Source organism: Silene latifolia, chromosome 6 (genome assembly GCF_048544455.1).
Source record: "Silene latifolia isolate original U9 population chromosome 6, ASM4854445v1, whole genome shotgun sequence".
NCBI lineage: Eukaryota > Viridiplantae > Streptophyta > Magnoliopsida > Caryophyllales > Caryophyllaceae > Silene > Silene latifolia.
This window is the reverse complement of record NC_133531.1, coordinates 121,608,846-121,622,147: the sequence shown is the minus strand read 5'-3', so window position 1 is coordinate 121,622,147 and position 13,302 is coordinate 121,608,846. Positions and strand designations below refer to the sequence as shown.

At 40.5% G+C, this 13,302-nt stretch overlaps 1 non-coding gene across 1 annotated transcript; it reads left to right on the top strand.

Moving 5' to 3' along the window:
• The first annotated feature begins 4,947 nt into the window (after positions 1-4,947).
• LOC141589380 (small nucleolar RNA R71) lies at positions 4,948-5,054 on the top strand. The gene has a single exon (XR_012520321.1). It is a non-coding gene; the product is annotated as a small nucleolar RNA R71 (small nucleolar RNA).
• Positions 5,055-13,302: the final 8,248 nt, after the last annotated feature.

Genomic DNA, 13,302 nt, shown 5'->3' with positions numbered 1-13,302 from the left:
ATTTTGGATTTTGAAATGAGGGAACAATAAGATAAACACCTCAATGGGACCGAGGTGTGAGTCCTCTAAATGATGCTAGGACTCCAAACTATGATCAAGATGCAAATTACATGATAAACAAGAGAAATAGACAAACTTTAAGGGAGGCGTAGGAAACTCACAAAGTAATGTGGAATCCTCCAAAAGCTTGCTAGTCCTCAATCTTCGCCCATGGCATCATCATTATCATCATCATCATCAACCTCCTCACTTGAGTCATCATCAACCTCCATGGATGCGGAGTCATCACCACTTTCACTTGCACTTCCCTCTTCTTCATTCTCTTCTTCTTCTTCACCTTCTTGCTCACCACTCTCAACAACAACCATCTCCTCTTCACCCAATCTACCACCTCTAGAAGTATTAGGAAAGAAGGACTTCCTTATCCGCCCAACTAGGCAAAGGACAAGATGGATCGAGAAGTCCTTGCCTAGCAAGATGTAGGAGGGGCGGATATTATGCTTTGTAAGCATCGACTCTATCTTCATAAGCTTGTTTGTGCATTTCTTTCATCAAGAGAGTCAAGTAGTCATCTCCCGCCTTAGCATTTTCGGGTTGAAATTCGTGGTAGAGAAATGGGTAAGGTGGGTGATAATGGAGGAGGAGGGCTTGGCAACTTCTTCCCCTTGGTATTGTATAATATATTCGGCTTCCTCGGAGAGTGGGAGAAGGTAGTTTGGCCTATGAACATTTAATCGGCAAATCTTGCTTGGCAATGTGAAGGATTAGGCATTTTTTGTCAACCACCCAAACTTGTTATCAAGAGTATCATTCTTGACCCATTTAAAATTTTTAACCATGGTGTTCAAATCAATGATATGGCCTCCATGTACCGGTTTATAGGTGTCATCCTTGTTGAAGTTCCGGTTAAAGTGCTTAGCCAAATAAGTCACTAATCATCCATTAACAATAAAGGTCGTGCCTTCTTTGCCATTATCAACATTGAGCCACCTCTCAATCAAAAGTCAGAGAACATTATACCTTTTGGTGAACTCTCTTCCAATGTTCAATGTTGACTCTAGAAGAATAAAGTCAAGTTCGGTGAAATGGTTTGTACCTTTTCTAACAATCAAAGTATGCCCAATAACCTTGTGCCATACTCTTATGCCCGGATGATGGACTAAGAGAGCACGACAATCATGGTAAGATGTAAATTCTTTTCCGGTAATGGCCTTCCATAAGGGAGCGGGATCATACTTAGTAGGCTTCTTTGTGTAAGTCGGGTCATCACTAAGGCCAAATATTGTACCAAATTCTTGAAAAGACAAATTCCTATCAACATTCTCGAGACGGAATTCAATATTTGTTCGTGTCTCCACCTTGGTAACTTTCAAAGAGCTCAAAAACTCTAAGGTGAGGGAAGAGTAAGTCAACTATTGCATATCAAACAATGTACTCAATCCCATGGACTCGAAAAAGGTCTTGGTTTGTTCTAGGACACCCAATTTTGACAAAGTCTCTTGGTATATGAATTTGGTGGGCAAGATAGTTTTCTTAGCAAAGGAAACAAATTTCTTCCTATGAGAGTCGGAAGTGAAAATTACCTCCGGATAATCATCTAGTTGTTCAATAACCGGAGTAGTAGAAGTAGCAGCTTCCATGGGAGGATTGGATTCTTGAATTTCCAACCTTGCATTTTGAACCACCAATGCCTTTGATGCTTGAATAGCTTGAAGAGCTTGTTGGCTTTTAGAAAGGTTCTTCTTTTGGGGTGCCTTACTTCCACCTTTTGTTCTTGCCATGCTCCTTTATGTAGTAACACCAAAGATAAGCTTAATTTCTTCAAATTTCAATAAGACCCAAATCAATTTAGGATAGTTGAATGTTGCCTTGTATCCTAAAAATCGACTCAAACTTTGAAGATTTTGGTGTTTTAATCACTTGTTATTGGTAAAGGAGAGATTTAATTGAGTTTTGAGGAAGTTTGGATTTAATTTGGGTGATTTTGGTTGAGAAATTTGATGTTGGTTGATGGAGAGAATGAGGGTTTTGAGGGTTTGGAGTTGTGTTTATGTTGTGAATGAGGAAATGAATTGGGAAAGAGGGGTTTTTAATCCCGTTATATTTGAAAATCAGAGGGGGAGATGAGTGGACTGGCGTCGGGACGAGCGGATTCTGCTGTTTTTGGCTTCAGGAAAAAGACGCACTGAGACGAGCGTCTTCTGAGGAAGACGAGCGTCTTTTTGGAGCAGGACGAGCGGACTGGTTTGGAGACGCTCGGATTTCTTGTCAGGGAGAAATCCCAAATTTTGCTAGTTATAAGACGAGCGGATTCCCAGTAGGACGAGCAACCTAACTGAGACGAGCAGATTCCCTATGGGGACGCTCGGATTCTCAGTCAGAGCAAAATTTTCTTTTTCCAGCTTCTTCAGGACGAGCATATCCTGCCCAGGACGCTCGGATTCTTCTCAGGACGAGCGGATCCTCGTCGGGTCGCTCGGATTGTCCCTCTGCCACACGGATTCAAATCCATCCGTGGGCATTTCGTAACCCGTGTCATTTACTCTTCATTTCTTGTGGTCTTCATTGTAGAGGCACTACGAAGCTTGGATAGCCTGGGCAATTGCTATCCCCACACTAAGGAAAAACACTACACATCAATAAACGATTGAGTCCCTCCCTCACTTCTCTCAAAATGATGAAAATCTTGATCAAGGCATAACAATGTAAATCCAAAATTGACAAAAATGCAATACAACAATTAAAATGCAAGTTAGGGAGTTAGAATATTTACAAGTGGTGGTTTAGGGAGGACTCCACCCAACTCTCATCCATTAATGAGATGTCAAGGGGGCATGTTCAAGGTATTGTTGATGTTGCTCAACACCTTGAAGAAGTAGTCGAAAGCGTGTTCATTGTCATGATAAAGATCTTCAATAGACCTTTGCACTTGTTGTTCTTCATGGTGGTCTTGGGTCATAGCAATGCCAATATAGGGATTGAATATCTCTTCAAACTCATCATCCCAAAGACCGCACACTTCGTCTACTTGTGCCCTAAAAATATCATGAGTTGATGAAGACAACTCTCCTTCCTTCTTGTCTTGGCCAATGAGGCCTTCTTCTTTACTTGTCATGGGTGAGCTTTTCAAGCTCTCTTTGTTGAAACTTCCTTGCTCTTTGGATGGAGCATCATCCACTTTCTTCTTCCATTGAAATGCCAACTTCTTCCTATCATCTTGCCGTCTATAGTGATCAACCATAAAACATGGCTCATGTAATCGGGGAGCTCTCATCGTCTTGTCAAGATTGAAAGTGATTGTTTCATCTCCCACTTCAAGGGTGAGCTCTCCATGTTTCACATCGATCACCGCTCCTGCGGTGTGCAAGAAGAGTCTTCCTAAGATAATAGGAATGTTGGAGTCTTCCTCCATATCAACAATAACAAAATCCACCGGGATGAAGAATTTGCCAATTCTTACGGGCACATCTTCCCATACCCCTAAAGGTGTCTTTGTTGATCGATCCGCCATTTGAAGCGTGATATTAGTGCACTTGAGCTCTCCAATTCCTAGCCTCTTGCTTACCGAGTATGGCATGACACTTACACTTGCCCCAAGGTCACATAAAGCTTTGTTGATTGTAGTGTCACCAATAGTGCATGGAATGGAGAAACTTCCCGGATCCTTGAGTTTTGGAGGTTAACTTCCTTGAAGAATAGCACTACTCACTTTAGTGAAAGCAATAGTCTCAAGCTTCCGGATGGATTTCTTCTTTGTAAGAATGTCTTTCATGTACTTTGCATAGGCCGGAACATGATTGATCAATTCCGTGAATGGAATCGAGACTTCTAAGTTCTTCACAATCTCCATGAATTTTCAAAGTTGATCATCAAACTTAGGCTTAGCTTGACGACTCAGAAATGGAAGTCTAATCACAATAGGCTCCTTCTTTTTGGCCTTTTTCTTCGTTCTTCTTTGAAGTTTCTTGAGTGGTGGGTTCTTCTTCCCTAGAGTTTTGCACAACTCTTTCCTTATCACTAGTCTCCACAATGTCATCCTCAACTTACTTCTTTGGCCCTTCATAGCTTGTACCACTCTTCAAGTGGATGGCACTCACAGATTCATGTCTTAGGGGATTACTTTAAGGTGGTAATTGCCCCTTTTGTCTTTGAGAGTTAGAAGATGCTAATTGAGTCATTTGGGTTTCTAACATTTTGGTGTGGGCTAGGATGTTATTGATGGTGATGTCTTTTGCTTGACTATCTTTTTACATTTGAGTGAAAAATTCTTGTTGATTCTTTTGCATTTTGAGGACCGCTTTTTGAACATCAAAACCTTGGTCATTGGATTGATTGTATGGAGTTTAATTTTGGTAACCTTGGTTTTGGTTGTAAAAGGGTCTTTGAGCTTGGTTTCTCATTGGAGGTGGGGTGTATGTTGTTTGAGGATTTTGAACATTTTAGCTTTTGTATGAGAGGTTTGGATGGAATTTGGTGTTTTCATTGTAATAGTTGGAATAAGGGGTACCACTCTTGTATGCTTGGAAAGCATTCACTTGTTCACTTGTTCCCCTACATTCACTTTGGTCATGTCCCAAAGTTCCACAACTCTCACATACTCCACTTGGAATTGATAAAGATGCCATCATGGCATTAACATGTTGCTTGGGTGATTTGGAGGCTTCTTCAAGCTTAGCCACAGCCTTCTCAAACTTCAAGTTAATGGTATCAATATGAGCACTAAGTTGAGCACCCAAGTGAGTAATAGAGTCCACTTCATGCTTTCCTCCTCTAGTAGCCTTCCAAGGTTTACTATATTGTGAGTTATGGACCGCCATTTCCTCAATTTTGTTTCATGTTTGATTATCGTCAACTTCGGTGAACATACCATTTGATCCCATGTTGAGAATGTTTCGGGAGTCTTCATAAAGACCATTCCAAAATTGTTGTATCAAGAACCACTCGCTAAGTCCGTGATGAGGACATGAGCGGCAAGTTCCTTTGAATCTCTCCCAAGCTTCATACAAAGATTCTTCGTCCCTTTGTTTGAACCCGGTGATTTGGGCTCTTAGCATGTTAGTCTTTTCCAGAGGATAGAACTTTTTGTAGAAAGCAAGTGTCAATTTTTTCCAATAGTCAATACCAAGATTAGCCTTATCAAGGCTCTTTAACCATTGTTTCGCGGTACCAATCAAAGAAAAAGGAAATAAGACCCATCGAATTTAGTCTTGAGTAACTCCGGTTTGAGAAATCGCATCACAATAGTCACAAAAAGTCTCCATGTGAGAATGAGGGTCTTTACTAGGCATCCCCCCAAATTGGCTTCTTTCGACTAATTGGATAAATGCGGATTTTGCAATGAAATTACCGGTCAAATGTTGTGGTGTGGGAGTACCATTTGGTAGGTTCTCCTCGGTTGGTACGGAATGTGATGAAAATTTAGGCATTGTGGGTTGATTTTGTGGTTTATTTTGTGTTGGGTTATCCTCTCCTTCTCTTGCAAAAGGGTTGATGAACTCAATAACATTTGGTTGAATATCCACAATCTCACCAATACCTCTCAAAGTATTTCTAACAAGTCTTCTATTGTTGGTCAAAGTTCTTTCAATTTCGGGATCAATGGGTAACAAGTTACCTTGTGATCTCCTAGACATGCAAAATATCAAACAACTCGAAAACAATTAGAACAAACCTTGAGGAGTTTTACTTCCCCAAGGTAAAGAAAGACACAACTAAAAACAATCAAAGAAAATCAAAGCAAGTTAACACCGTCCCCGGCAACGGCGCCATTTTTTGGTCGGGTTCTATTTTTCGGTTACTTGTCGTTAGGAGTTACCTAGACCAAAACAATATTTATAACTTCACAAACTACTCTACTATTAGTAAAGAGGTAAGTAAAGGTCGGATCCCAAGGAACGGGTATTGATGTAGGATTTTCGATTGCAAATGGTCGTGTCTAAGGGTGTCACAATTTGGGTTGAGATAGGAGATCAACTAAGCTAAAAAGCAATGTAAATAAAACAAGCAAGATGATTAAAATGGGGTGTAAGCAAATGATTAAAAGCACTAGGGTGTCATGGGTTCATAGGGGATTCATGGGATTTGATCATACAAACATGTTTTCTACTAGATGCAAGCAATTATTGTTGTGATGGGACCGAGTTAGTGTATATCTTAGAATCCCTAGGAAGGTTTGGGTCCCGGAGCCGAATTGATTAGATTGTACAACACCTACAAGTCGACTTAATCCTCCCTATCCAACTATATGCATGGTCTATTGAGACTCGAGTTGGTTTATGTCTTACAAGTCTCATTGAAAAGATAAGTGATGGGTAAAAAATGCAAGGATTCATAGGCTCGCATTTCATCAAACATAACATGTGCATAAGTTGAAATCACAACAAGCAAAAAAATTAATTATGAAAGCATATTAGATTAAGCATGAATCAATCCCCATGTTGGTTTCCCCTAATTCCCCATAAACCCTAGTTAAGGTAACTACTTACTCATTATCAAGTTTAACATGCTAACAAGGTTGTCAATCATACTAACAAGACAAAACATGATGAATAAATGAAGATTATTAACAATAATTAAAAAGGGATTAAGAGAGAATTATACCTAAAGATGATTCCAAATAATAAAGCAAAGAATAATAGAAGTACTTGATGATTGATGGAAGGTTGTCAATCCTCCAAATAAACCCCAAATAATCTTCAATTACCCAAAATAAATGATGAACAATAAAGAAATTAAGTAAAGATTAAGAAATGAGATTTGTATTAATGCTAAATTAAGAGTTGATTACAAGATTAAGATGAGATTAAGAATGCATAACAAGAACATGATAATCTAATTAGTACAATGGGGTATTTATACTAAGGATTAGGTGTACAAGAATTAGGGTTACTAAGGGCTTAAATGACGATTAAGACCCTTAAGAAAAGTTGAGGAAGTGCTCCTCTCGAAGGAGATGCTCATCGCCGTTTTCATAGTCTTCAAGAAATACGCTCGTCCCGAGCAGCTTGGCTGAGGGACGGTTTGCACTGGAGAGGAATCCGAGCGGATTGGGAAAGGCGACGCTCGGCTCATCAGGCACCAAGACGAGCGTCTTGGCATCGGGACGCTCGGATTGTGGCAAGGCTGGACGCTCGTCCTGGGCACTACGACGCTCGGATTGCTGGGCTGTCACTTCTCTTCTTTTCTTTCTTCAACAATCCTCAAGGATCTTGTTGGAGATGCAGGGATCCTTTCATCATTGTCCAATATACTTCATTATCTACATAGGCCTTCTAGCATTGTCCTCCCTTTGATGCTTCGTCATTGAATTCGATCAATTTAGCTCCATTTTGCCATGAAAATGCAAGGTTCTTACCCCTTTCCTACCAAGGGATCAAAACCTCAAAGAATATGCAAAACGAAAGACTAAAGATAGTAAATGACCCAATTATGTACTAAAAAGCATAGGAACGAGGCTAATTCGGGGACTAAATATGCTCAAATATGAGTCACATCACTGACACAGGTTTTGGCTTAAAAGGGTGGGTTACACACCAAGCAATCAAACCCCAATTTGCGAGAGGGATACCAATCCAAACAAAATGTGTAAGGAGGGTGCCCTAGCCTCGTGCTCGAAGGTGATGAAAGCTCTTTGATGAAACAGAAATGTGTAACGTCAACGGTATGCTTGACTCAATCGGGATTCAAAACGCGGGGATAATAAAACTCACGCCGACGAGACGAGCCAATTGGTCGAAAAGGGTTAGGTTATGGGCCCGGACAAGGAACCCGACCGTGACCGTAATATCAATTAATGCATTCCAACCAAGGCCTCGTTCGAGTCTCACCATCTAGGTATCACAAAGACATAAGTGCCCTAGTTCTCCCCAGCGGAGTCGCCAATCTGTGGACATGGGGCCCACCTACACGCCCAGCTCAATCTGTTGGACGTATAGCGGTCTTTTGAAAGCCTCACGCTCGGCGGCGTAAAAATGCTTTCGACTGGATCATTTTAGATCGATCGATTTCGTCTCGGCAAGGGTCTCTAAATGATTAGAGATGTTAGGAGTCGCCACCAAGCATTTGTGGGATGCTTGGAACCCATTCGAATCCACTTTATACCTCGGTCAAACGAAGCACAAAGCAGTGGAATCGTCCCTCTTTAGCATCCTATCTCTAAATGACTCTCGTACACCCTGGATAAGGTCGTCCACTATCCAAAGTTTCTGAGTAAGAGGTGAAGGTATGTATTGGGAAGCCCTTTAATCAGACACCCAATCCCGCCCGCGGTAGCGGCCTCTACTGATCGATCTTGGTTGGTTGAATGCAAAAGTTGATAAAACGGTTTAAATGCATGAAAGCGCATCTAATAGTTTAAACCTAACATGTGAGAGCTTTCTAAGTCGGTTGATTTAATCCAAGTATCAAGTATAAGATGTCGGGTTGGTTTTATGGTTGATTTGCATGCAAGACGGAAATTAAACATCCATTTACCAAATTAGGTTTATGGTGCATAACGTGATCCATTTGTCTTAGTAAGGCATTTTGCAAATACGATTTTTGAACGAGCAAATTAGTCGTCTGATTCATCCTATATCCGGGTTAGCCGGAGTCGGGATCGTCCTAGACCAACGCTGGAAGGGGAACAGACCCTGCATCAGACAGCCAGAATAAATGCGAGCCTATTGGCGATGTAAGGGGGTCTCCCCTGGTTTTGAAAATAGGAAAAGAAGTGGCATGTTTAGGCACGGGTCAGTCAACAGTATATGACGTGTTCTGACCATTGAAAAACGTTTATAAAACGTGTTGAAAGATGGGTATTTGAACCCGTTTTGGTTTGAAAGGACCGTTTAGGCCGTATTTGTGTTGATTTGAAGAACGAGAATTGAATAATCGTCATTGTTTTGACGACACTCGATGTCGGGCCCGACTTTGCAAGCTTGACATGAATAGTTTTGAAAACGAATATGAACTAATTATTTTAAGTTCATTTGAATATAATTAGTCGATACTCATCATCGTACTCGGGTTAAAATCCGACATGGTATGTAGAACCAAGGATGATTTTGTGTTGGTGACTAATACATTTATTTTGAAAATGTAAAGAAGTGATGAAAGGCTTTAAAATACCTTCCGAAATGTAAAGAAATAAAATAAAAGGCTTTAAAATACCTTTTAAATGAAATTAACCAAATATTATCACCGAAACACGGATTAAGCCGTCATGGTATTAAGGACCAAAGGTGAAAAATGTTTTATGGTTAAAAACTTGTAGAAATAAAAGAAGGGGTTTGAAAATATTTGAAATGGTAAAAACCGATTAAAAATATGGAAATGAAAATAGAGGAAAAGGAGAGACCAAACACGGATTGGACTTAAGGCTGGGCTGGCTGCTGTAGGCGCGAGCCTATGTGCTACGTAAGTAGCCTCTGCCTCAACCAAAAAGTCCGATTTTGGCTCATTCTTCCCGTGTTTTGGACCATGTTATGCATGATTTAGCATGTTATAGTCATAAAACAAATAAAGACATGATAAAGAAGGATTTTTACACCCTCATACTTACATGCTTGGCTTATGGCGAGAAACCGACGTAAGTGTATTAACTCGTTTGGTCGGAAAAGACTCGGTTTAAAACCGTTTTAGTAAGTAAAAAGAGTGTTTTGTTAAGTTTAGTGATGGTGTAGTGGTCGAAGTGGTCGGTCAAGTGATTTAATGCACGATGACAATACCAAACAATGTGTAAGGCTTGTGTTTACGATCGGTAGGTCGTAAACACGTGTCGGATTGTGACTTAGGAAGTCGAGTCTAGAATTTTAAGGGAGAAAAGAGGGGGCGGACACTCGCGTAAGTCTCAAATGGTTGCATTTGAGGGGTATTTATAGGAGAATGAGTGGTTGTGTGAGTTTTGAGCGACGTGGCCACTTGGGCTGCTCAAAGAGGCGCTAGCCACGTCGCACGTCTTCGAGGTGTCTTGTCGCTTTCACACAAATGCAATCATGATTTGTTCTATCCTAGGATTTGTATGCACATGTTTGGTACTTGACCATTCATGATCCCGGAAAATCTTAACATGGAAGCATTTGAATGGTTTGTTTTTTGCGTTTGACTCGTTGTTGGAGTCGAGATTTGAATTTTGAGTCGGTTTTTGGTCCGGTGTCGGTTTTGACTCTAGTTAGTGTCATTGTGACCTCGTCGTCATGCATTAAACACTCCAGATACTTTTGAAAAGTTTTGAAATATTTTATTTTCGAAATCGTTTTAAGTTTTCCGACGTAAAGTTGTACACAAACTGTCGATCAAACGATGCGATTCCAAAGCATGTTGTAGTCCGATAATCATCGGGTGTTTGTTGGAGTCTCAGCAGATACTGGGTATCTACACTTGTACCCTCATAGGTAGTAGGGTTAAAGCGGGAAATGGTGGTGCTCAATCGGGATGTATCCACCGCTGTTTACTTCCCTTTCCCCACATTCTTAAGAGCCTCAGTGAGCGCCTCTTGCTGCTCGATCATCCTAGATCTCACCGAGGCTCATCTCAGAAGCTTGAATATAAGTGTCAGATCTCTTTGGCGGCATTTTTAAGCTTCAATAATGAAGACAAACGTAGCACATAGCCTACGGCTCAAAACAAATATCACATCCTCCAAAGAGGTGCTCGGTCGAGTACCTGGAAGTACTCGGTCGAGTACGAGCTACTCTATTGAGTATACTAACTACTTGGCCGAGTACTCTGACTCCAGTAGTTGTTCTAAAATGCACATAAAGCATACTCGGTCGAGTACCTCATGTACTCGGTTGAGTACATCCCACTCGGTCGAATACTGCCTCTGCTCGGCCGAGTGTTCTTATTCCAGTAGCTACTGCCAAATGCACAAATACCCTCACTCGGTCGAGTGCCAGGTTACTCGGTCGAGTACCTGCCACACTCGGCCGAATCATGCTAAAAACTATCCCCCAAACACACACCAACAAGTATAAGTACATAAATACGAACCAACATCCTATTCACATGTTTCTATAACCATGTACGACAAAAGGTAAACAACCAATCATACATCATGTGTTTCTATATCACCTCAATTACTCCACAACACATGCATCCAATTCATGACATACCATCTCGAACCATAACATGCGCATCCACTCTATCCATACACAGATATAAACACAAACATACATCGATCCCCGAACACGCCCCGTAGTGACCGGCTCGAATTTGTGTGGGCAACATTGCGGTTTCGAGACATCTCCCAAACCTTTGCGGTAGCTCCAAACAATTCCTACCCGGGTTCATTTTAATTAGACGCCCTATGTTCATTGTGTTCATTGATTTTAGGTTCCAAAATCGTCGCTCAAATACCACTTTGTAACACCCCCATCTACCAAAGTGCCTTACCAAGGCCTACCTTAGCAAATAGAAGCGCTACCATCTCAGTTGCGCGAGGTAAAGTATATCAAATTGACCATAAAAGAACATTTATTAAAGGTACAATAATGTTTAGTCAAATACAATACCAAAATCCAAACCAAAACCGAAATACAACTTCAAAATTAAATGAAACGAATAGCTAATGTTTAATGCGATAGCAGAAGCTAGCTAAAGAAAGTGTGATGACTCTGCCCCGTCCATATCCCGCATGCTACATCAACATCCAATACCTGCTAAGCCAACTGCTCACCATCCCCGAATGGATCACCACAATTTTGAAACCAATAAACGGGGTCAGTTAACTGCACAACCAAAATAAGAACTCACAATAACACAAACCAATCAAACTGCAACCAATCAATCCTCCAAACTCCAACAGTCGCCAGTAATCGACTATACACCAAAATGTGTAGCCCTGCCAGGTTCCCATCGCAACGGAAAACCCACAGCGCTAGTAGGGACCGCAACCTTACCATCTAAGCCCCGCTCATCGCAATGAGTGAACCCGGATCATTAATGTGCACATCCCTCTTATGACGGGAGCCACAAATGGGGAACATGGGGTTGGAACCATCTCCCAAAAATGGTCCCACAACAACAACCGATCACAATACAATCTCAATCACGATGATACCAATACCAAACAATCAACCACAATCACATCTTATAATCAATTATACAACCGACTGAGTCGGGAAACCCTACCATATCAAGATCCAAGCAAAAGCACAACAAATCAAGCTAGAACGCCTCCTCTACGAAGTCCTCACCTATTATGATATTATACAATCAGTCAACTACGCATCGTACGATTATTCACCCCAAAATCCCCAAATCACCTAATTAGGGTTTGTATATCTATAACCAAAATATCAATAAAAAAATGGTAAAGATACTTACTAATTGAATCGGCGCGGAGATGAAATGGAAACCCCCAAATCTATGAACCTTAGCTTTGAAAATGATTAAGATAGTTGGAGAGAAGTGTTACGTAGTTTAGAGTTTGTGAGTTTGCTTAAGAAATGATTATGAAGTGATTAAAACCGATAACACGACTTATATATACTTCTCCAATTATCTTAATCAAACCGCGAAAAAATAACCCGTCAGACCGGGTACTCAGTCGAGTACTTTTGAAATTCTCGGTCGAGTACGCCCTACTCGACCGAGTTCCTCACTACTCGGCCGAGTGCACCCAAAACAGTAGCCTGTCTAAAAGCACTCGACAACTTACTCGGCCGAGTACCGCCTACTCGATCGAGTGCACAATGACCAAAATACCATGATATTACATTAACACTAATTAGCTTGAAATTTGAATTTTGATGTAGGGAAACCAAAATACATAAGTAAATTACAATAATACCCCGTTTGTCGCTCAATTTGAGTAACACCCGGTGTCGTCATCTCATTTTCCATTATAAATTCATAATTATTGATTACGAGTTCAAAAACGGTGAGGTTTTATAAGCTAAGGAGCTTGTAAAGGCGATGATATTGAAAACAATAAATAAAAATCACTTTTTTATGAACTTATCGCAGAAAGTTATGGTAGTTAATATTCGGCAAAAACTTTGACTTACCAACTTTTGTTTCAAATAAAAAATCTCATAAAAACGATCAATTTCAGTAAAACCGGTATCATTTCACCGTATGGCGACATAAATATGACCATTTTATAATAAGTATTGATCTTTTTTTGATAATAGTGACCACTTTTTATTACTTCTTCCGTCCCAATGAATAGTTTATGTTTGCTTTATTTTCCCCTCACAAAATAAAGTAAACGTAAACTATTCACTAGCACAAGGGAAAGTACTATAAAATGACCACCTTTTAAAAGTGTTTACTTTATAACATAAAATGGTCACTATCCATTATTAAATGATCATTTTT